The sequence below is a fragment of the Leucopleurus acutus genome (genome assembly GCF_964270905.1).
Source record: "Leucopleurus acutus genome assembly, chromosome: 5".
In the NCBI taxonomy this organism is placed as follows: domain Eukaryota; kingdom Metazoa; phylum Chordata; class Mammalia; order Artiodactyla; family Delphinidae; genus Leucopleurus; species Leucopleurus acutus.
In genome coordinates this window covers 90,446,477-90,469,398 of record NC_139147.1, presented here as the reverse complement: position 1 = coordinate 90,469,398, position 22,922 = coordinate 90,446,477, and the positions used below count along the sequence as shown (strand labels likewise).

At 35.8% G+C, this 22,922-nt stretch overlaps 1 pseudogene across 1 annotated transcript in view; it reads right to left on the bottom strand.

Annotated features, from left to right (window-relative positions):
- Positions 1-18,796: 18,796 nt before the first annotated feature.
- LOC309961777 (acyl-protein thioesterase 2-like) overlaps positions 18,797-22,922 on the bottom strand; it is a 53,878-nt pseudogene continuing 49,752 nt past the window's right edge. Inside the window, exons 2-3 of the transcript in view lie at positions 20,221-20,315; positions 18,797-18,929 (exon numbers count right to left, since the gene is read on the bottom strand). The product of the transcript in view is annotated as an acyl-protein thioesterase 2-like (transcript). The remainder of the gene's footprint in view (positions 18,930-20,220; positions 20,316-22,922) is intronic.

Here is a 22,922-nt window from a genome sequence, read left to right as displayed (position 1 = left end):
TGGCCCAAAAAGAAGTGTGTGAGAGGTTTGGAAGGCAGAAGCAAAGCAGTCGCCATTAAACTTTGAAAGTCACCACGATTAGATGTGTGGAATAGGAAAGTAAAGCGGCATGCAGATTCCAACTTGTCCTCAGTGGTCCTCACTCCACGTCCAGCTCTCCCTCCCATCTGCTGATGCTGCTGACCGGTAGTGACCCCAGACACAGAAAAACAGCCTTCCATGGTCCTCTCTACCAGGGCTACCTTGTGATCCCACTCTAGTAACTGGACGTCCCCAGGTTTAGAAGGCTTGTTAGTGACTTTTCTCTGATTCTCTAACTCCTCCTTGCAGACTTCCCCTCCCCAGTGACTCCTACACCTGCGGGAGCTAGTATTCCACAATAAATTCCTCATTCCACGATGCTCATAGTATTTCTGTTTCCCTGACTGAATTCTGACTGACACACCCGATTAACACATTATTTGGTGTATCTTACACATCTTTTTTTTTTTTTTTTGAGGAACAAAAATGTTTACTAAGCTGACATTCAGCAGATATTAACAACAAAAGAAGCTGTATGGCATACATTACCATATAGATTTATATATACAGATCAAGCCTTAATCCTACAGTGAAAACTTAATACAAGATGGTTTTGTTTCCCAAAGAATATCGATAATTAAAGCACACAAAGATTAGACCTATTATTACACAAGCAAGTATACATATTAAAATAGCTAAGCTCTGCAATAGAGAATTCCCTTAAACCTGGTATTTTCCAACCTTATTTGTAGACAGAAACTACTTTTTTTTTCAAGTGTAGGGGATGGCTTATACCTAGTAGTATTCAACAAACTGATGACCCACAGTTTGCCAATTTAGGAAAAAGAGCATTTTTTTAAATATTAAAATTTTACATTACAATTTAAGGAGGATATTTGTTCTGTCCCTTGGCATGAATAATAGAAAAGAATTCCACTGAATTTTAATTGTAAAAGTATCAATGCTAAGAAAGGCCTGGATGGCATTACCTAGTTCAAAACTTAAGCATGCTTTTGAACTGACTCAATGATTAATGACCCATTGGTTGGCTGAATAAATGAAAGAATGAATAAAGAGCATCTCTATCCCACAATTAGTACAGAACAGGACTATTGCTATTGAAAATGAGTCTGGTTCTCCTACTTCTTTTTGCTTTTTTTTTCCAGTACACGGGCCTCTCACTGCTGAGGTCTCTCACTGCTGTGGCCTCTCCCGCTGCGGAGCACAGGCTCCGGACACACAGGCTCAGCAGCCATGGCTCACGGGCCCAGCCGCTCCGCGGCATGTGGGATCCTCCCGGACCAGGGCACGAACCCGCATCCCCTGCATCAGCAGGCGGACTCTCAACCACTGCGCCATCAGGGAAGCCCCCCTCCGACTTCTTTTTATTATGCACTGCCAACCCACATACAGCCAGGCTGTTTCTGAAAAATGTGGTATGAATACACCCTTCAAAATTTTTTCCACACTGACTGTAAATATAATCTAGGCATAAATCATCAAAAGTAAATACCATTGAGCACTTTAATCCTTTATAATAAATCAGGGAAATGGGGAGTCTATGCCTGATGATGAAGTTTTAGTTTAGGTAGGTTTTAAGTTTAGTTTTAGTATAGGTCAAACCAGCGGTTTTCTGAAGAGGCTGCATTTTAGAAAACAGGTAGCATTTTGTTAAAGACTTGGAGTTCTACTATAGAGTAGAGATTTTTGCACGTATGTCTCTCTCCTGTTATTAAGTGGTGCTGTTGTTTTACTTCAGCAAGTCAAATCAAATAAGAACAAGGTTTTTCTTTTTGTCTTTTGTTTGTTTGTTTGTTTTTTGAATGTCTACCATCCCAAGGAGCTGAGCTAGATGCTAAATAGGATAGAAAACTCAATCATACAAAACTCTGGCCCTTGAATTCTTTTTAGTAGGGTAGTTAAGATAAATATATAAATAATTTTAATATAAGGTTGAATCTGTTAAACACCCCAGGTTAAGTGTAGGTTAAGCTCTGCCAAAGTTAGGAAGAAGAAGAGATTACCTCCAGATGGAAAGATCAGGGAAGCCTTCTTGGATTAGGTGGTATTTGAACCAAATCTTGAAGGGAAAGTCAGACAGGGAGTTGTGAAAGATAGTTTAACCAAACTAAGGTAGGCAAAAACCTGGAAGTAAGGTCACCAGATAAAATCCAGGATTCCTAGGTGAATTCAGATTTGAAATAAAGAAGAACAACAAATTTTGGTATCAGAATGCACCATGTACTATTTAGGACATACTTACACAAAAAAATATTTGTTGTTTATCTGAAATTAAAATTTAACTGAGGCTTCTGTACTTCTATTTGTTAAATTTGGCAACTCTACCTACAGAGGAAAACGCATGTGATGTACTGGGAAAGACGGTGGTTCAAGTGGTGTTATGGATTGAATTAAGTCCCCCCAAAATGATATACTGAAGTTCTAGTCCCCAGTACCTCAGATGTGAGTTTATTTGGAAATAGGGTCTTTATAGGGGTAATCAAGTTAAAATAAGTTCATTAGGGTGGGTCCTTAATTCAAAATGTCCACATCAAAGGGGGAATTTTGGACATAGAGACAGACATGCATAGAGGGAAGATGGTGTGAAGACGGAGACAGAGATTGAAATTATGCTATCATAGGTCAAGGAATGTCCGGGGCCACCAGAAGCTGGAAGAGTCAAGTTAGGACACTTCCTTCATCCATGGGTTTCAGAGGGAGTGTGCCCTATTAACTCCTTGATTTCAGACCTCTAGCCTCCAGGACTGTGAAACATTAAATTTCTGTTGTTCTAAGGCACCTAGCATGTGATACTTTGTTATGGAAGCCCCAGGAAACTAATAGAATTGGCTCTAGCCAAAGTTAGATGCCAAAAGGAAAAGACTGGAATATTTTGATCTGAGGCAAGACTATAAAGGGTCTAGAATCCTCAGGAAAAGAGTTTAAACTCCCTCTGTTTCTTGTACATTCTAAAATGGAGAAAACTTACTGCTGGTTTCTATAGCCATGGCCATGAGGAAAGCTAAGCCATGGCCCAAGCATATCTTATTTTTCTAGAACATTTATTTTATTTTTATCTGAAAATAAAACAACAAAAAAGGGATATATTATGAAGTAAAATGCGAAATATGAACAAATTTTTAGGACAGAATAAGACTTGAAATAAATTTTAAGTTCTATTTGCTGCTTCAGTTTAGCCCCCTAAGTCCTCAGAAATAATATCTTATATTCCTTCTTTATTAAAAATACTTTAGTGAAAAAGTTTAAGAAGCAGGATTTAATTAGTGAAGAGCCACCGAAGTTTTATTTTTATTTTTTTGAAGTTCTTAAACAGAGGGCTTTATTTATTTTTTAAATTCTTTTATACAGCAGGTTCTTATTAGTTATCCATTTTATACATATTAGTGTATATATGTCAAGCCCAATCTCCCAATTCATCCCACCACCACTTTCCCCGCTTTGTGTCCATACATTTGTTCTCTACATCTGTGTCTCTATTTCCCACAGAAGTTTTAGAACAGGTACTCACAGAATATTTTAACTATAAGGCAAAACAATACAAAATAATATATCCCTGTACTCAAGGAATTTGCAGTCAAATTCTGTAAAGAAGACACAAGAATGAAACGTGAAGTTAAATAACTATTCAAAATAATAAAAGAAATATTAAAGAAGTTCATTATAAATTAACCAAATACATTTTTTTCTTTATAGATATTCAGAAATATTATAGTGATCAAAGAAAGCATCATGATGAGATACATTTTTTGGCATAGCCTAGAAAGATGGAACAGACCTGGAAAGCATGTGTAAAGTCATTTCATTATTATTTTGAATTAAGCTATATAAAATTCCACTCAATATTTTTTTTAAAAATCTGTGGGTACTTCAGAATAAGAAAGTATTCAATCATGGGTTTATGTCATTTTGATAATTTTGAGAATGCACGCTCAACTAAAGATGATGTACAAAGTCAGTTCAGCGTATTCTTCAGCCTTCTTTTCAAATCATTCTTAGTTATGGGAAAAACACCCCTTATGAAACAGTTTTGGGAGAGTAACTATGGCAGGTTGCTAAGTTAGTATCTTTGCTGAGGGACTGAGGGTATTTTAGCTTATGTGTATGAAATCATCCAGTGTGCAAGGCACTGGAAAGGTGACACTTGAATGAATCCCTTTACTATCCCAAAAATGGAAAAAAAATAATTAATACCCAGAGAAAAACTGGTTATGAATCTACTGTGACTGCACAGCATTTAATCACAAAGAACTACTTCTCTGAAAAATTTACATTCTACCTTTACCAAAAAGTTGTATCTTTACACAACTAAGTATCATATAGTGTCATAAGATGATAAAACTAGTGAAAAAATAGAAAAAAAGGTAAGTATAATAAAAATTATGAACCCAGGAGTGGCCAACTGTATGTCATAAAGTCCTGTATACTTTGTGAGGGATTTGCTGCAATTCTTTTCTTCTGATTTTCTTTGGTGTTGGGAAGAATGAAAACAAGATTAGTTGTAGTTGTGCTTCTCAAACTTTAATGTGTGTATGAATCACCTAGGATCTTGGGAAGATTCTAATTCAGGAAGTCTGGCCTGAGATTCTGCATTTCTAGAAACCTTCCAGAGGCTACCAGTGCTGCTGTTCCATGGACAACACTCTGAATATCAAGGAGTTTTTAGATGTATTTAACATCTCTGGGCTAGTACTTTTTCTATTCAATTGTTTGTCTACTCCAGTAGGCTATGTGTAGCGTCCTTTACGACAAGAATAGCATCTTACTCATTTGTGCAATAAAAGATAGCTGAATAAATGATGATATGTAACTAGTTTTCTTTCACCAAAGAAAAGTATTGTTCTAACAAATAATGTACCATCTCTGACCATGTTAGTACCTTGGTGAAAATCGTGAGGGGAGAATACAACCACTGTCTAACCAACATATTTGCTGACACATCAAGGGAGAATAAAGTATAATAACATATGATCCATCATGTCAAATATTGTGGAAAGGATGAGATTTAAGAAAGAAAATAGTTTTGAACCTAAGGAGATTAAGGATTTTGATCCACATCTGTCACCTGAGTAACAAGGGAAAAATCGTTTATACTTTCTGCCCTTGGCCCTTTCATCCGTAATACAAGGTTCTAAGTTTAAATAGTGTATTAAAATGTCAAGAGTGACCATCAGAAGAATAGAATTAGGATGCATAACTATAAATCAACTATAAGAAAAGAAAAAGGAATGCTTTTCTTTTTTAAAGTCTAAGAAAGGATAAGAAAGACATGAAACACCATCAACAAGAAAGCATAGGAAATAGAAATCATAATAAGAGAGTCATGGAATAAACTCAAACACAATAAGAGTAAATAAAAATGGATTAAATTACTCCTTGAAAAGACAAAGAGTAATACTGGTTAGGAAAAAAAGCAGTTCTAAGCTGTCAATCAGATACATGATAAAGCAAAGTGACACAGAATGACTGAAACTAAAAAAAGTGCAACTACATATATGTAATATCAGAAAAAATATATAAATAGAAAAATAATAGCAAACATAAGCATGTAAAAGTAACACATGTAGCCATACTAATCAATTAGCATTATTATCAAATAAAGTAAAACACAAAATGTATAGTATTAAAAATTATGTGTCCACACTAGTAAAATATACAATTAACCAAGAAAACTCAATAGTCATGAATTGCCAAGCATCTAATGAACAGCTTTAAAATAACTAAATAAAATACTCATGGAGGGGCAAGAAAAAAAATGGAAAATTCTATAGTCATAGCTAGAGATTTAAATAAAACTCTCTCAGAAATTAGAAAATTAAATTGTCCAAAATAAGTAAGAATGTAGGTGAATAGAATACTTTTAATGTAATCATCACTGATGTATAGAGAACTTAATTTTTTTTAGTTGTAGTAAGAACACTTAACATGAAATTACGCTCACCACATTTTAACTATACAAACAGCAATGTTAACTATAAGCACAACAGATCTCTAAAACTTGTTCATTTTGCATAATAAAAAGTAATGCCCATTGAACAACTCCCTATTTTATATGCAATGAAAAATACCCATTCTTTTAAAAGACAATTAAAACATTTTTAAAAGAACATGTACTACATCACAAAGAAAATCTTAACAAATTCCCATGACACAAATAATATTGCTGATAATATGTAATAGAACAATATATAATCCAATGGAATTAAACAAAACAAAATCCCTTGGGATAAAGGATAAAGAAAAAAATTTTAAATAAAAATATGTATAAATGAATGACAATGCAGGCAAATATGAAAATGTCTGAGAATTAAATTAATTGCATTAATCATCAAGCACGACATTTTGCAATACAACTCAATGATAGAAGAAAAACACCAAAATAAATTCAAAATATTGCAAGAAAAATCTCTTAAGAGTAGAAAAGAGAAGTAGAGAGGGCAGACAGCAGAAGCAAGAAGACCTACAATTCTGCAGCCTGTAGAAGGAAAACCACATTCACAGAAAGGCAGACAAAATGAAAAGGTAGAGGACTCTGTACCAGATGAAGGAACAAGATAAAACCCCAGAAAAACAACTAAATGAAGTGGAGATAGGCAACGTTCCAGAAAAAGAATTCAGTATAATGACAGTGAAGATGATCCAGGACCTTGGAAAAAGAATGGAGGCAAAGATGGAGAAGATGCAAGAAACGATTAACAAAGACCTCGAAAAATTAAAGAGAAAACACCTAGAAGAATTAAAGAACAAACAAACAGAGATGAACAATACAATAACTGAAATGAAAAATACACTAGAAGGAATCAATAGCAGAATACCTGAGGCAGAAGAACGGATAAGTGACCTGGAAGACAGAATGGTGGAATTCACTGTTGCAGAACAGAATAAAGAAAAGAGAACAAAAAGAAATGAAGACAGCCTAATAGACTTCTGGGACAACATTAAACGCAACAACATTTACATTATAGGGGTCCCAGAAGGAGAAGAGAGAGAGAAAGGACCAGAGAAAATATTTGAAGAGATTATAGTCGAAAACTTCCCTGACATGGGAAAGGAAATAGCCACCCAAGCCCAGGAAATGCAGAGAGTCCCATACAGGATAAACCCAAGGAGAAACAGTCCAAGACACATAGTAATCAAACTGGCAAAAATTAAAGACAAAGAAAAATTGTTGAAAGCAGCAAGGGAAAAAGACAAATACCATACAAGGGAACTCCAATAAAGTTAACAGCTGATTTTTCAGCAGAAACTCTACAAGCCAGAAGGGAGTGGCACGATATATTTAAAGTGATGACAAGGAAGAACTTGCGACCAAGATTACTCTACCCGGCAAGGATCTCATTCAGATTCAATGGAGAAATCAAAAGCTTTACAGACAATCAAAAGCTAAGAGAATTCAGCATCACCAAACCAGCTCTAAAATGAATGATAAAGGAACTTCTCTACGTGGGAAACCCAAGAGAAGAAAAGGACCTACAAAAACAAACCCATAACAATTAAGAAAATGGTAATAGGAACATGCATATCAATAATTACCTTAAATGTGAATGTATTAAATGCTCCAACCAAAAGACACAGGCTTGTTGAATGGATACAAAAACAAGACCATATATATGCTGTTGCCAAGAGACCCACTTCAGACCTAGGGACACATACAGACTGAAAGTGAGGGGATGCAAAAAGATATTCCATGCAAATGGAAATCAAAAGAAAGCTGCAGTAGCAGTACTCATATCCGATAAAATAGACTTTAAAATAAAGAATGTTACAAGAGTCAAGGAGGGACACCACATAATGATCAAGGGATCAATCCAAGAAGAAGATAAAACAATTATAAATATATATACACCAAACATAGGAGCACCTCAATGCATAAGGCAACTGCTACCAGCTATAAAAGAGGAAGTCGACAGTAACACAATAATACTTACACAATTTATCCATTGGTGTAAGTGAGGGAGACTTTAATACCTCACTTACACCAATGGATAAATCATCCAGACAGAAAACTAATAAGGAAACACAAGCTTTAAATGACAGAACAGACCACATAGATTTAATTGATGTTTATAGTACATTCCAGCCAGAAACAGCAGATTACACTTTCTTCTCAAGTGCACATGGAACATTCTCCAGGAGAGATCACATATTGGGTCACAAATCAAGCCTCAGTAAGTTTAAGAAAACTGAAATCATATCAAGCATCTTTTCCAACCACAGCACTGTGAGATAAGAAATCAAGTATAGGGGAAAAAAACGTAAAAAACAAAAATACATGGAGGTTAAAAATTATGTTGCTAAATAACCAAGACATCACTGAAGAAAACAAAGAGGAAATCAAAAAATACCTAAAGACAAATGACAACAAACACGATGATCCAAAACCTATGGGATGCAGCAAAAGCAGTTCTAAGAGGGAAGTTTATAGCTATACAAGCCTACCTCAAGAAACAAGAAAAATCTCAAATAAACAATCTAACCTTGCTCCTAAAGGAATTAGAGAAAGAAGAACAAACAAAACCCAAAGTTAGTAGAAGGAAAGAAATCATAAAGATCAGAGCAGAAATAAATGAAATAGAAACAAAGAAAACAATAGCAAAGATCAATAAAACTAAAAGCTGGTTCTTTGAGAAGATAAACAAAATTGATTATCCTTCAGCCAGACTCATCAAGAAAAAGAGGGAGAGGACTCAAATCAATGAAATTAGAAATAAAAAAGGAGGAGTTACAATGGACACGGCAGAAATACAAAGCATCGTAAGAGAAGACTACAAGCAACTCTATGCCAATAAAAGGAATACCTGGAAGAACTGGACAAAATCTTAGAAAGGTATAACCTTCCAAGACTGAACCAGGAAGAAATAGAAAATATAAACAGACCAATCAAAAGTAATGAAATTGAAAGTGTGATTAAAAATCTTCCAAAAACCAAAAGTCCAGGACAAGATGGCTTCGCAGGTGAATTCTATCAAACATTTAGAGAACAGCTAAAACCCACCCTACTCAAACTCTTCCAAAAAATTGCAGAGGAAGGAGCACTCCCAAATTCATTCTATGAGGCCACCATCACCCTGATACCAAAACCAGGCAAAGATACTACAAAAAAGAAAATTACAGACCAAAATCACTGATGAATATAGATGCAAAAATCCTCAACAAAATACTAGCAACAACACATTAAAAGGATCACACAACATGATCAAGTGGGATTTATCCCAGGGGTGCAAGGATTCTTCAATATACGCAAATCAATCAATGTGATACACCATATTAACCAATTGAAGAAGAAAAACCATATGATCATCTCAAGAGATGCAGAGAAAGCTTTTGACAAAATTCAACACCCATTTATGATAAAAACTCTCCAGAAAGTGGGCATAGAGGGAACTTACCTCAACATAATAAAGGTCATATATGACAAACCCACAGCAAACATCATTCTCAATGGTGAAAATCTGAAAACATTTCCTCTAAGATCAAGAACAAGACAAGGATGTCCACTCTCGCCACTATTATTCACCATAGTTTTGGAAGTCCTAGCCACGACAATCAGAGAAGAATAAGAAATAAAAGGAATACAAATTGGAAAGGAAGAAGTAAAACTGTCACTGTTTGCAGATGACATGATACTATACATAATCCAAACGATGCCACCAGAAAACTACTAGAGCTAACCAATGAATTTGGTAAAGTTGCAGGACACAAAATTAATGCACAGAAATCTCTGGCATTCCTATACACTAACAACAAAAGATCAAAAAGAGAAATTAAGGAAAGAATCCCATTCACCACTGCAACAAAAAGAATAAAATACCTAGTAATAAACCTACCTAAGGAGGTAAAAGACCTGTACTCAGAAAACTATAAGACACTGATGAAAGTAATTAAAGATGATACCAACAGATGGAGAGATATACGATGTTCTTGGATTGGAAGGATCAATACTATGAAAATGACTCTACTACCCAAAGCCATCTACAGATTCAATTCAATCCCTATCAAATCACCAGTACCATTTTTTACAGAACTAGAACAAAAAATCTCAAAATTTGTATGGAGACACAAAAGACCCCAAATAGCCAAAGCAGTCTTGAGGGAAAAAAACCGAGCTGGAGGAATCACACTCCCTGACTTCAGACTATACTACAAAGCTACAGTAATCAAGACAATATGGTATTGGCACAAAAAACAGAAATATAGATCAATGGAACAGGATAGAAAGCCCGGAGATAAACTTACACACCTATGGTCAACTAATCTATGACAAAGGAGGCAAGGATATACAATGGAGAAAAGACAGTCTCTTCAGTAAGTGGTGCTGGGAAAAATGGACAGCTACATGTAAAAGAATGAAATTAGAACACTCCCTAACACCATACACAAAAATAAACTCAAAATGGATTTGAGACCTAAATGTAAGACCAGATACTATGAAACTCTTAGAGGAAAACATAGGAAGAACACTCTTTGACATAATAACAGCAAGATCATTTTTGATTCACCTCCTAGAGTAATGGAAATAAAAACAAAAATAAACAAATGAGACCAAATGAAACTTAAAGGTTTTTGCACGGCAAAGGAAACTACAAACAAAACAAAACAACCACCCTCAGAATGCGAGAAAATATTTGCAGACGAATCAACGGACAAAGGATTAATCTCCAAATATATAAACAGCTCATGCAGCTCAATATTAAAATAAGAAACAACCCAATCTAAAATGGGCAGAAGACCTAAATAGACATTTCTCCCAAGAAGAAGACATACAGATGTCCAAGAAGCACATGAAAAGCTGCTCAACATCACTAATTATTAGAGAAATGCAAATCAAAACTACAATGAGGTATCACCTCACACCAGTTAGAATGGGTATCATCAGAAAATCTACAAACAACAAATGCTGGAGAGGGTGTGGAGAAAAGGGAACCCTCTTGCACTGTTGGTGGGAATGTAAATTGATACAGCCACTATGGAGAACAGTATGGAGGTTCCTTAAAAAACTAAAAATAGAATTACCATATGACCCAGCAATCTCACTACTGGGCATATACCCAGAGAAAACTGTAATTCAAAAAGACACATGCACCCCAATGTTCACTGAAGCACTATTTACAATAGCCAGGTCATGGAAGCAACCTAAATGCCCATCGACAGAAGAATGGATAAAGAAGAAGTGGTACATATATACAATGAAATATTACTCAGCCATGAAAAGGAATGAAATTGGGTCATTCGTAGAGATATGGATGGATCTAGAGACTGTCACACAGAGTGAAGTAAGTCAGGAAGAGAAAAACAAATATTGTATATTAACACATATACGTGGAACCTAGAAAAATGGTACAGATGAACCAGTTTTCAGGGCAGAAATAGAGACACAGATGTAGAGAATAAACATATGGACACCAAGGGGGTGGTGGGATGAATTGGGAGATTGGGATTGACATATATACACTAATATGTATAAAATGGATAACTAATAACAACCTGATGTATAAAAAAATAAATTAAATAAAATTCAAAAATTTTAGAAAAAAAGAGAAGTAATGAAGGTAAAAGTAAAATATATTAAATGAGAGGAAGAGGTGAGAAAAGTAATGAATTGATGAATAAAACCAAATATTTATTCTTGAAAATACCTATTGGTACTCTGAAAAACTTAAGGAAATTTTGAAGGATACACACATTGGAGTCTTGTGTGCGTATGGATACACATATGGAGATGGAGAGTTTCAATAATTTAAAATTATTTTCCCCAAATCAATGTATAAATTCAAAGTCTTCTCAATCAAAACAAGATTTTTTAATGAAAATTAACAATTCAAAAGATAATCTAGAAAAAATAATGCTTGAAAATAATCAAACACATTTAGAAAAAGAAAACTAAGATGAAAACTTATATAAAGTACATGAAATAAAACTCTGTGGAATTTATGTAGGAATAAACAATTGACAGGAGTGTCCCTAATAGATCATGTGTATATGTCAATTTAATTTAAGGTAAAGGTGTTATTTCAAGTCAAGTGTTGGCTTACTCAGTAAATGAGTATTTTACAGAAGAAAAATAAATCTGAATTCTTTGGCAGACGGTATCAGTTGTTTGCTAAATCCATGTATTCTAGGGAATGCAGTATGACTCTGTGGTTGGTCCTAAAGGATGTCACCTAAGAAGTAATACATAGCACATAGCACTTGCAGACACAGCTCAGAAGAACTTACACACACACACACACACACACACACACACACACACACACACACACACCCATTTTTCCCCTCACACTGACAATGTAACGTACAGCACAGGGAACATAGTCAATAATATTGAAATAACCTTGGTGTGTATTCTATGAAAACATCGAATCACTATATTTTACACCTGAAATACTATAAGTCAACTATATGTCAATTAAAATATAATAACAAACTAAAATTTTAATAAATTTTAAAACTTGGGTTGAAAAGAAAAAAAATACACTCAACCCTTGCAAACCACATTTGCAAAGTGGCAGAATCGAGACTGGCCTGGATTCCCGAGTCATTCTGTGAACTAAGCAATTGCCAGTCTGCTCAGACTGCTCTAACAAAATACCATAAACTGAGTGGGTTAAACAACAAAACTTTAATTCTCACAGTTCTGGAGACAGGGAAGTTCAAGGTCATGGTGCCAATAGATTTGGTTCTGGGTAAGGTCTCTCTCTTCCTGGCTTGCAGATCCAAAAATGCACATGGGCTTTAGGTAACAATTCTGCTTCTAGATGTCTGTTATTTTTAAATATAACCTACTTCTACATTTACAAAAAGAAACATTGCTTATAATACCCCCTCCAAATGTAAATGATCTAAATATTGTTTAATGAAAGAAAGGTTAAATTATTTGTGGTACATTCATATGATGGCATAGTAAAAAATCAGATACATCAATATGCAATGTCATGGAACGATTTCTGAAACATATGCAAACAAAGCTACTCAGAAGCAATGTGGATATTTATATTCTATAAATTTATATTTAGGTTTTCTGTATATATTTTTAAGAGCATCTGCTTAATGCTGCTTATATGTGCATGTGTGTCTATACGACATACAAAGAATATATACATATATGCATATATATGTGTATATACCTGTAAGTGCGCAGAAAGGGGGGCTCTGAGGAACACACAACTGTTTGCAGAAGCCATCTCTGGGAATAGGAACCAGAATGGGACTAGCAACAATAAGACTTTTATATAACATTTTGTACTTTGTACGTCTACGTTGTTTATATCTTATACTAAGATATTAGTATACTAATACTATAATAATTATAATTATTATATAATATATAATATTATATAATATATAATTCATTATATATTATATAATATTATATTATATATTATTATATTTTATAATATTATTATATTATATAATATTATAATATAATATTTTATAATGTTATAATAATTATAATTATTATATTAGTATAATATTAGATATTAGTATATCTCAACGTGAGCCCAGATTATACTGTCAGTTCTATGAAGGGACAAATGCAAGCCAAAATAATGAAAAACGGCACATCATGTTGATGTTATACATTACAACTACAGGCTGTAAGTGATCCAGAAGAGATTTTAGATGTCACATGTGAAGAAATCCTTAGCCTCAACCCAACAAAAACATGTGGTGTGTGATGATAAATGCATGCTATAGTCAGTTTTTAAAATATGTATACATTGAATATAACAGATTTTTTTTGTTTTTCTTTTAAATCATTGCTCCCAAAGCTATTTTTAAATTGATAATGTCTCTTAAAATGTACTAGCGTCCTGACCACTGGGATTCTCTTTGTTCCTCAAATATCCCAGGCACACCCTGCCTCAGAGGCTTAACAGCCCTGCGCTGCCCACGTGAAACACCTGTCTGACAGCTACGTGACTTGCCACTTTTTGCTCAATAGAACCTTGGTTTGACCCCTTGTTTAAAATGAGACTCTTACACCATACACAAAAAATAAACTCAAAATGGATTAAAGACCTAAATGTAAGGCTGGATACTATAAAACCCTTAGAGGAAAACATAGGCAGAACACTCTCTGACATAAATCACAGCAAAATCTTTTTCAATCCACTGCCTAGAGTAATGAAAATAAAAACAAAAATAAACAAATGGGAGCTAGTTAAACTTAAAATCTTTTGCACAGGAAAGGAAACCATCAGCAAAACGAAAAGACAACCCTCAGAATGGGAGAAAATATTTGCAAACGAAGAAACTAACAAGGGATTAATCTCCAAAATATACAAACAGCTCATGAAGCTCAATACCAAAAAAACAAACAACCCAATCAAACAAATGGGCAGAAGACCTAAATAGACATTTCTCCAAAGAAGACATACAGATGGCCAAAAAGCACATGAAAAGATGCTCAGCATCACTAATTATTAGAGAAATGCAGATCAAAACTACAAGAAGGTATCACCTTATGCCAGTCAGAATGGCCATCATCAAAACTTCTACAAACAATAAATGCTAGAGAGGGTGTGGAGAAAAGGGAACCCTCTTACACTCTTGGTGGGAATGCAAATTGGTACAGCCACTACGGAAAACAGTATGGAGGTTCCTTAAAACACTAAAAATAGAGCTACCATATGACCTAGAAATACTACTCCTAGGCATGTATCTGGAGAAAACCATAATTTGAAAGGATGCGTGCACCCTGATGTTCATTGCAGCTCTATTTACAACAGCCAGGCCATGGAAGTAACCTAAATGTCCATCAACAGAGGAATGGATAAAGAAGATATAGTACATATATACAATGGAATATTACTCAGCCATAAAAAGGAAAGAAATAGTGCCATTTGCAGAGATGTGGATGGACCTAGAGACTGTCATACAAAGTAAGTCATAAAGAGAAAAATAAATAGCATATAATATCACTTATATGTGGAATCTAGAAAAATGGTAGAGATGAATTTATTTGCACAGCAGAAATAGGGTCACAGTGGTAGAGATCAAACTTATGGTTATCAAGGGGGAAAGCAGGGGTGGGATGAACTGGGAGATTAGAATTGACATATATACACTAGTATGCATAAAATAGATAACTAATGAGAACCTACTGTATAGTACAGGGAACTCAGGGCTCTGTGGTGACCTAAATGGGAAGGAAATTGAAAAAAGAGTGGATATATGTATATGTATGACTGATTCACTTTGCTGTACAGCGAGAAACTAACACAAGAGTGAAAAGCAACTATACTCCAATAAAAATTAATTTTCAAAAAATAATTTTAAAAAATGAGACTCTTCACCTTTGTCTAGCACTCCCTATCCTCAATCAATGTCAAAAGAAATTCTTCAGCTTCCAGATAGAGAGGTATCTGGAAAAAAGTATCCCTGCTTTATTACTTTTCATAGCATTTATCACCTACTAACATATCACGTAGTTTATTTATCTATTTGTTGTCCATCTCTTCCCATGAGAACTTAGGCAGAGATTTTATTTTTCTGCTCTCTTTACTCTTCTATCTCCAATCCCTACAGCAGTACCTAAGACACACTAAAGAATCAATAAATATCAATATTTGTTGAATGAGTAAGTAAATGACTGAATCTTGAAATCAATGATAGCTATGAGCTAGGGGAGTAAAATAGTCTCTTGGAGATTCACAAAGTTCATCAGTAAATTAAATTCTCTGAGGCAATGCTGTTTTTAAAAAGCCATTTCATTTTGATGAACACTTTGTTTCCCAAAGTTAGTTGACTATGGCACGTTATTTTCCCATGTAACATCAAAAATAGAATTAATATCCTGTGTAAAATATTTTAGAAAAAAGGAAATACTCTAAAAATCACATTAAATTCTATAATTAATTTTTTTAAAAATATTGTACCCTTTGGGTCCTTTTTACTCTTTCTTTCTCCTCTATCCTCTTGCTATTTTCTTCTTTACCTAGGTCTTTTTGGTTCTAGTACAATATAGTATTACTCCAAGACACAGGAGTGATGGCATCTGGCACTCCAGACACGATATAAATTGTAAACACATTTAAGCTGATTTTAAAAGTATGTAAACAAAAAATAAACTTACAATAACACTGATACATCTAAAACTTCCATGCTAAGTGTATCCTATGCTAAATCTTATAAGTTAGTCAAGGTCCACCAGGAAAATAGAAACCATTTTAAATTTTTATAACAGAGAATATGTAATGCAAAAATATGTTACACAGGTGATGGAGAAGCTGAGAAACCAAAGGACAGTGAGGCAGCCCAGAGACGAGAGGCATCAAGAAGCCCCTGCGACACTGTGGGCTGCAGGTAAACCCCAGGAGCCCAGGAGCCAACCATGCCTGGCAGAAGGGGGACCCACCACAAAAGAGATTCAGCCAGTGCCAGAGACACTGCCCAAAGAAGAGATGGGGGCATATTCTTCCTTCTTCACCCCCATTTGAGCTTCCACTAGTGCCTCCCACTAGCTGAATGTGTTGACATGGGAGCCTGGGAAACTTACCCTGCAGGAGTCAGCCCCTCCACTACATAGACTAGGAAGAGTGGGGAGAGGCAAAAAGTCCCAGGATCGGCCCAGCTGATAGAGGGCATTTACTATACCCAACACATAAACACTTGCCTTGATTTTCTGTTATGACAGTAAGTCCAACCAAAGATTAAAAACAAAAAGAGAATCACATTAAATTCAACTCACCCCCAAAGTCATATGACTAATTTTAATATTCAATTACAAGTCTACCAGCATCTCTTTGCAATCAAGTAGATATAAATTCTCAACAGCGTTATGTAGCAGCAATTATTGGTAAAATGTTTTAATCACATGTGTCAACACAACTAGTACTCTACCATAGAAATTTAAATTTCCATACATGTATTCTAAAAAAGCTAGGATCCAATACTGTCGTAATAGATATTACTTTAATAATAAAGTTTTAGTTTCTTTCTATAATATACAATTACTTTTAGTCATTGTGGCAATACAGATGATTGAATCTTGGCTTTTCTTTCTTTTTTTTTTTTTTTAACTTCAAACTGGCTAAAAGTGCTTCATATGGAATTCTCATGAACCATATGTAACCCACTGGCAACAGACCATTAGCTGGAGCAAAATGACTAAAATACAGCAATTGAAAAAAATGTTAAAGAAAACAAACTGAAAACAATCTTATTGAAAGATACCCTAGATGTGGATATTTTGTTTTTAAAATATAGCTTAGCTGAGAAATAGCAAGCAGTCATCTTGCACCAATAAAAGACTAAGATGGCTTTCATGCTATGGTGGTTGCTACGAAAATTTGTGCTGTAGTCTACAGGTAGAGCCGCAAACCATCACAGCAAAGAATGGCTGTAATTATTATCCACAGTGATCACAGTTTCATTGCATTCTTGAACTTAAATCACAGGTATCTCCAAAAGAAATTCAATGTGGATTAAAATGAAAGTACAATGTAATGGAACTGAACCATTAGCCCAGAATTAAAGATAGGTTAATAGTAAAAGGTTGAAAAATAAAACATTCATGAAATTTACTGAAGACAATTAAGCCTGAGCTTCCTAGGATCTGAAACAAAGAGTTGTATAGCTCTCAATGTCCAATACAAAGAAATGTATATACTCTTGATGAAAAGGGCTGTAGAGTTTCAGTCACATTTTCAGCTTTGCTCAGATTAGACAGTGACAGCATCGCACTGAACTCTGACACAAAAAAGTTGGCCTGATCTCAATCAAAGTGCTGAGGCCTATGCAATAAATTCAAGGGATACTGATCCAATTCCTTACTTAAAGATTCAGTGATCTGTCTGAGTATTAATCATCATAATCTTATCAAATTCCCATTTTAATTCATTCCTTGTGGGTTTTGAAAAATTTCTGATTGTATGTCTAGATTTTTTTTTTTTTAATTATGTTTTTGCTTCCAGGAGAGCAAAATGATTATTTTTGGGTCTTTGGAAAGCTGTCATGACAACGCTTTCGGTAAAAATCAAGCTGTGCATGATTAGAAACAACTTAATAATTCAAGAATTTAAAATGGGTAATTTTGCACTGGAAAACAGAATTGGAAATCCCAATCATTTTGGTACTCAGTTTCATTTTGGTAGAATGAGCTCCTTTGTAAGGCTTAACATGGAAATAGATCACTATTGCCATCTCCTGGCAAATAAACCACATGACCACCACTTCAGTCTTTTTGAACAGCCATATATTGGGGGAAGGCAAGATTACCTCTTAAATAGGCAATAAAGTATTGAATATTTATTGTAAGACCATCACTGGATTTTTATTCTTTATTCCTATAAGACCCTTACAAAAATCCATTAGAGTTGATAAATAGTAGCATTTGTTTTATGAGCTCTTTATACTGAACAGAAATTCTGCTTGTTATGACTTTTTAAATTAAATGCATACGATGGATCTACCTGTGATTGAAACAAGTATTAGAGCCACTTCGAAGAGAAAACCTAGAAAATATTTGCAAGGCATTGGGGAAAAGGAGCCAGGATTATACCACCGCATGCAGCCAAGAAAGTGACAGGTAGCTTTCTACCATGTAATAAAGCTGATGGAATGGATAACAGCTCTGACAGCATTAATCCATCTTTCTGCTGCAGGGGCTTTCACAGGAGATGAATGATACTCCCCCCTCCAACCTACCTTGTCATCTTGCTGTGTTTTTCTTCAATCTCTCTCTTGCTATTGTTCTTTAGAATCAGCTGTTGCTGATGCTTTGAACTCCCTTTTCTCCCTTCCTCACATCTGGACATCAGATCATCAGCTGCATCTGAGGCTGGTTCATATACTCCTTGCCTGAGATGCCAGCTGAGCCATTTATGAGCTCGGGGTCACTGAAGTCTGCAAGCTGTACTCCAGGGTGCCGGTGCAAACTCTTGCTGCAACTGAGTGAAAAAGGAGAATGAGATATGGCTTCAAGTCATTACCCTCCAGATCAGGATGTTACATCACACATGGTTCTGAGACTTGACATGTCATCCTCTCAAACTAATCATTTCTTCAAGGATGAACATGATGACTAACTTCCCCAAGATAGGTTGAAAGCATCGAGACGATTCACATTTTTTCAAAAACTCTTCTGAAGTCATTCCTTGGAGGAAGGAGAGAAATCCTTTGTTGCTGCTGTTGTTGTTATTGTTGCTTCACTTTTATCTCATTTTAACAGATATTTTACCTAACCTAAATTCCATTCCCTCTCACTAGCTCAAGATCACTAAGCTATTATACTAAAGTAAAAAAGGAATGAATGTTTGGGACATCAGCCCAGATGTGAGCTTTGAAGCATGAAATCACTCCAGTTAAGCAGCTGGATGGTCCTCTATAAAAGTTTCACATTGCCTGCCTGCCTGCCTCATCCCTAGCTAAGCCAAATTCTTGAAGAACGAGCTGGGAGAACAAGAGGAGATGACCTTCTGTACCTACACTTAGATCACCTGATGAAGCCAGATACCGAGGGCAGATCAAAGGGAAAGACCCTTCAAAAACACTCCATTTCTGTATTTCAGCTGACCACTAGCCCAGAAACCTTCCCCCTTCAAAGTGAATCCCAGATAAATCTATGAGAAGAAAATTCTCATGGATAAGAAATGAATTTTGAATGGGGGAAAAGGAGGTCAGGGTAAATAAATTATAGTAAAAATAAGAAGTTAAAATCACAAAATGAGAAGATCCAAACAGACATTTAAGTAAACAATCCAAGCAATAATGGCATTGAAAGTTCACATATATAGGCTATAATCATTTCATATAAATTAATGCATTCAGTTCTCACAACAATCCTATTATCTCCATGTAACAGTTCAGGAAATAGAGCACAGAGATTTGGAAACAAAGTCGTACAACCAACGAGAGCGGACTCGAGATTCCAGCCAAGGTAGTCTGGCTCTTAACCACCATGTTCTCTTATTGCTCTTAAACTTACTTATGCCTTTGGCTGGATCTTAGAAGTTTCAAAACTCTTTCTCCCCTCCCCCCATGCCCTTTCAAAGGTTTAACTATTACAATGAATGGAATACGCAGTAATTTCCCCATTATACTCTTAGATTAACCAAAGCTGTCTAAGGTCGGAGAACTGCCAAGTGGCAGAGCCAGGGAGTAAACCCAAATCTCGCCCTCTTCCCTGGACACCTCACTGCCTCCCAGCATGTGGTGGCCATGAAAATGCACTGCTCAGACCTCCTGCTGCAAGAACGTGTTATTCTGACAGCCTCAGCTCTTTGCTCCGGATCCAGCACCACCATGTCTGCACCAAGGTCACACTTCTGAGCTGCCTTCCACAAAGACTGAGCACAGCAGAGGTACTAGTGTAGGCTCCTTCCCATGGTGAAGTAGGACTACTCTATTGGGAGCTGGCTTAAAGGCTCCCCATGATTCTGGTTGAAACTTTCTCTGAAGAGTCTTAGCATCCTCCTATGTAATCTTCTTTCCTTCCCCCTCTCCTTTACAAGCTAGAGCTTCTCTCAGATAAAAATAAACAAGAGGCTACAATACAAGGGCTTACAACCAATAACAAACAGACTGTCTCAAAATGGAATTGATCAGGGCTTCCCTGGTGGCGCAGTGGTTGAGAGTCTGCCTGCCGATGCAGGGGACGCGGGTTCGTGCCCCGGTCCGGGAAGATCCCACATGCCGCGGAGCGGCTGGTCCCGTGAGCCATGGCCGCTGAGCCTGCGCGTCCGGAGCCTGTGCTGCGCAACGGCAGAGGCCACAACAGTGAGAGCCCGCGTACCGCAAAAAAAAAAAAAAAAAAATGGAATTGATCAGGAGTCCCCAGGCGAACTTCACATATTTCTATCAACCTTTAAATGATAATAAGACTAGGAAAAGAACACTAATATCCTTTCTCAAAGGAAAGAAGGTTAGAGTTCTCTGACTGTATACATCTTAGTATCCTGTAAGCTGGTTTAAATAAGAACTAGTAACATATTTTTCTCATGATAGTCTATGATTTATGATGACCTGAGGTACTTAGCTCTTCCTACTTGTATCTTTCAAAACTTGTTCTCTTTTTGATGCTCTATTGTCTTATTTGCCAAATGGCTCATCTTGAATTTTCTTTCAGGATTACATGATCCTGTGAACTTAGTGGCAATTTCAATTCCCAGCCCCCAGAATGTGTAGCACATAGGAGAAATGGAAACACTAGAAATGTGCCTTGTGAAGCACTACCATTAGGCTGATGAGTCACATTGGGAATCAAGGATGTAAAAGGCTCTTGTGAGTTAAGCTTCAATAGCACTGATCATGGCCATTGAATATACAAAGCATTTAAAATCAATACGACATCTTTATCAATCAACACAATTGTACTTGAATAGGATACAACTTTGTCATAAAGATCTGGCGCCATCATTACAGCATGGGTGCAGGTTAGCACTAGTTAGGAACTAGCCTCTGTGACAATGGAATAAAATGCTCTAATATATCTGTGCTCTGTTTCAATGACCTAGGCAGCAATAAATCGCTGGCTAAGTAATTGCAAAATCAAATTATGTGGTATTGAAGAAAAATACAAACACAAGGATATAAACAAAGTGTTATTTTGTTGGAAAAATTACCCGACCTAATTCACACTGCTAAAAATTCATCGCATACTTGTGCAATTACATTACAGATGATGGCATTAGAGGAGATAATGATACAGTATGAGAACGGCATGCTATGATGAACTATAAGGTGCTACACTAAGGGAAGATCAGTATGGTATACATCACATCACTGTGTCTGGAGTGATCAGTATGGTATACATCACATGGCCCTCACTTACGTGAGCCATGGCCGCTGAGCCTGCGCGTCCAGAGCCTGTGCTCCACAACGGAAGAGGCCACAGCAGTGAGAGGCCCGCGTACCGCAAAAAAAAAAAAAAAGATAATTGAAAATTATTTCTGCTGTCTTACTGTCAAAGTGAGACAGAAAAGCATAAAATTATCACAGGCATACTCCCCCCACCCATTTCTCATCCCTTTACATTGAAAGGCATTCTATCTACTCTTCATAGCACTCTGAGCATCTCTCTTTTTTCTAACATTCTTAAAAATAATTAACTCAAATCTACAACATTTTTTTAATTCCTTAAAAATTCTATAAGAATCATTCCTCTGCATCTGCTGACCTGAATATAGCCTAATTTTCAGGCTACACAATTAACTGTGTTCTTAACTTTTCTAATTTAGTTTTTCACCTTCCTTCCATGGACTAACTCCCTCTGTATAATTAGAGTTGAGCTTTTTCAAAAAGACAGGAGTTTTCAAAAGCATGAAAAGCTTCCACTGTTTTTCCCTTTGGGTACCTCCTACTGGTGAACTATGGTTTGCATATACATATATATGATTTTTTAATAAAATTCAATGTCTTCATCATGCTGAATTTTCTTCTTTTCCATTGACTCCTAAGTGCTATCGTCTTAAAATTATCTCCATCAAGGCTATCCTTGAAATTCTTTTTTGTTTATGGAAACCAAGGTAAGAAGGACCCCTTTCCTATTGATATTTCTTCTTCCACATAGATGTTTCTTCTTCTAACAACCTCTTAAGAACAGGCCAGAAGTATTGTCAATCACCAGGAGGAGGCTGGAGAGGGAAGAGTTCCTATGAAAAAAGCCTTAGGGGGGTAGGATTTCAAGCGTTGATAGGCTAAATTTAAAAACATGTCATGCAGTTCTTCATAACATTGTTTTCTGGCCTATGGCTGTGAGTTTGTATGACAAAGACCTCAAGACTGCAAAAACACTTCTTTTTCTCCAAAATGTCATACTTTGCTGCTCTTCCTTACACAAGTGGTTTTCAGTAAATGACACAAAGTATGAGGGCATGTAGACATATTACATCTCTAATAAAAACATTATCAAATTATCACTCTCTGAAAATTTGCTTTGATCT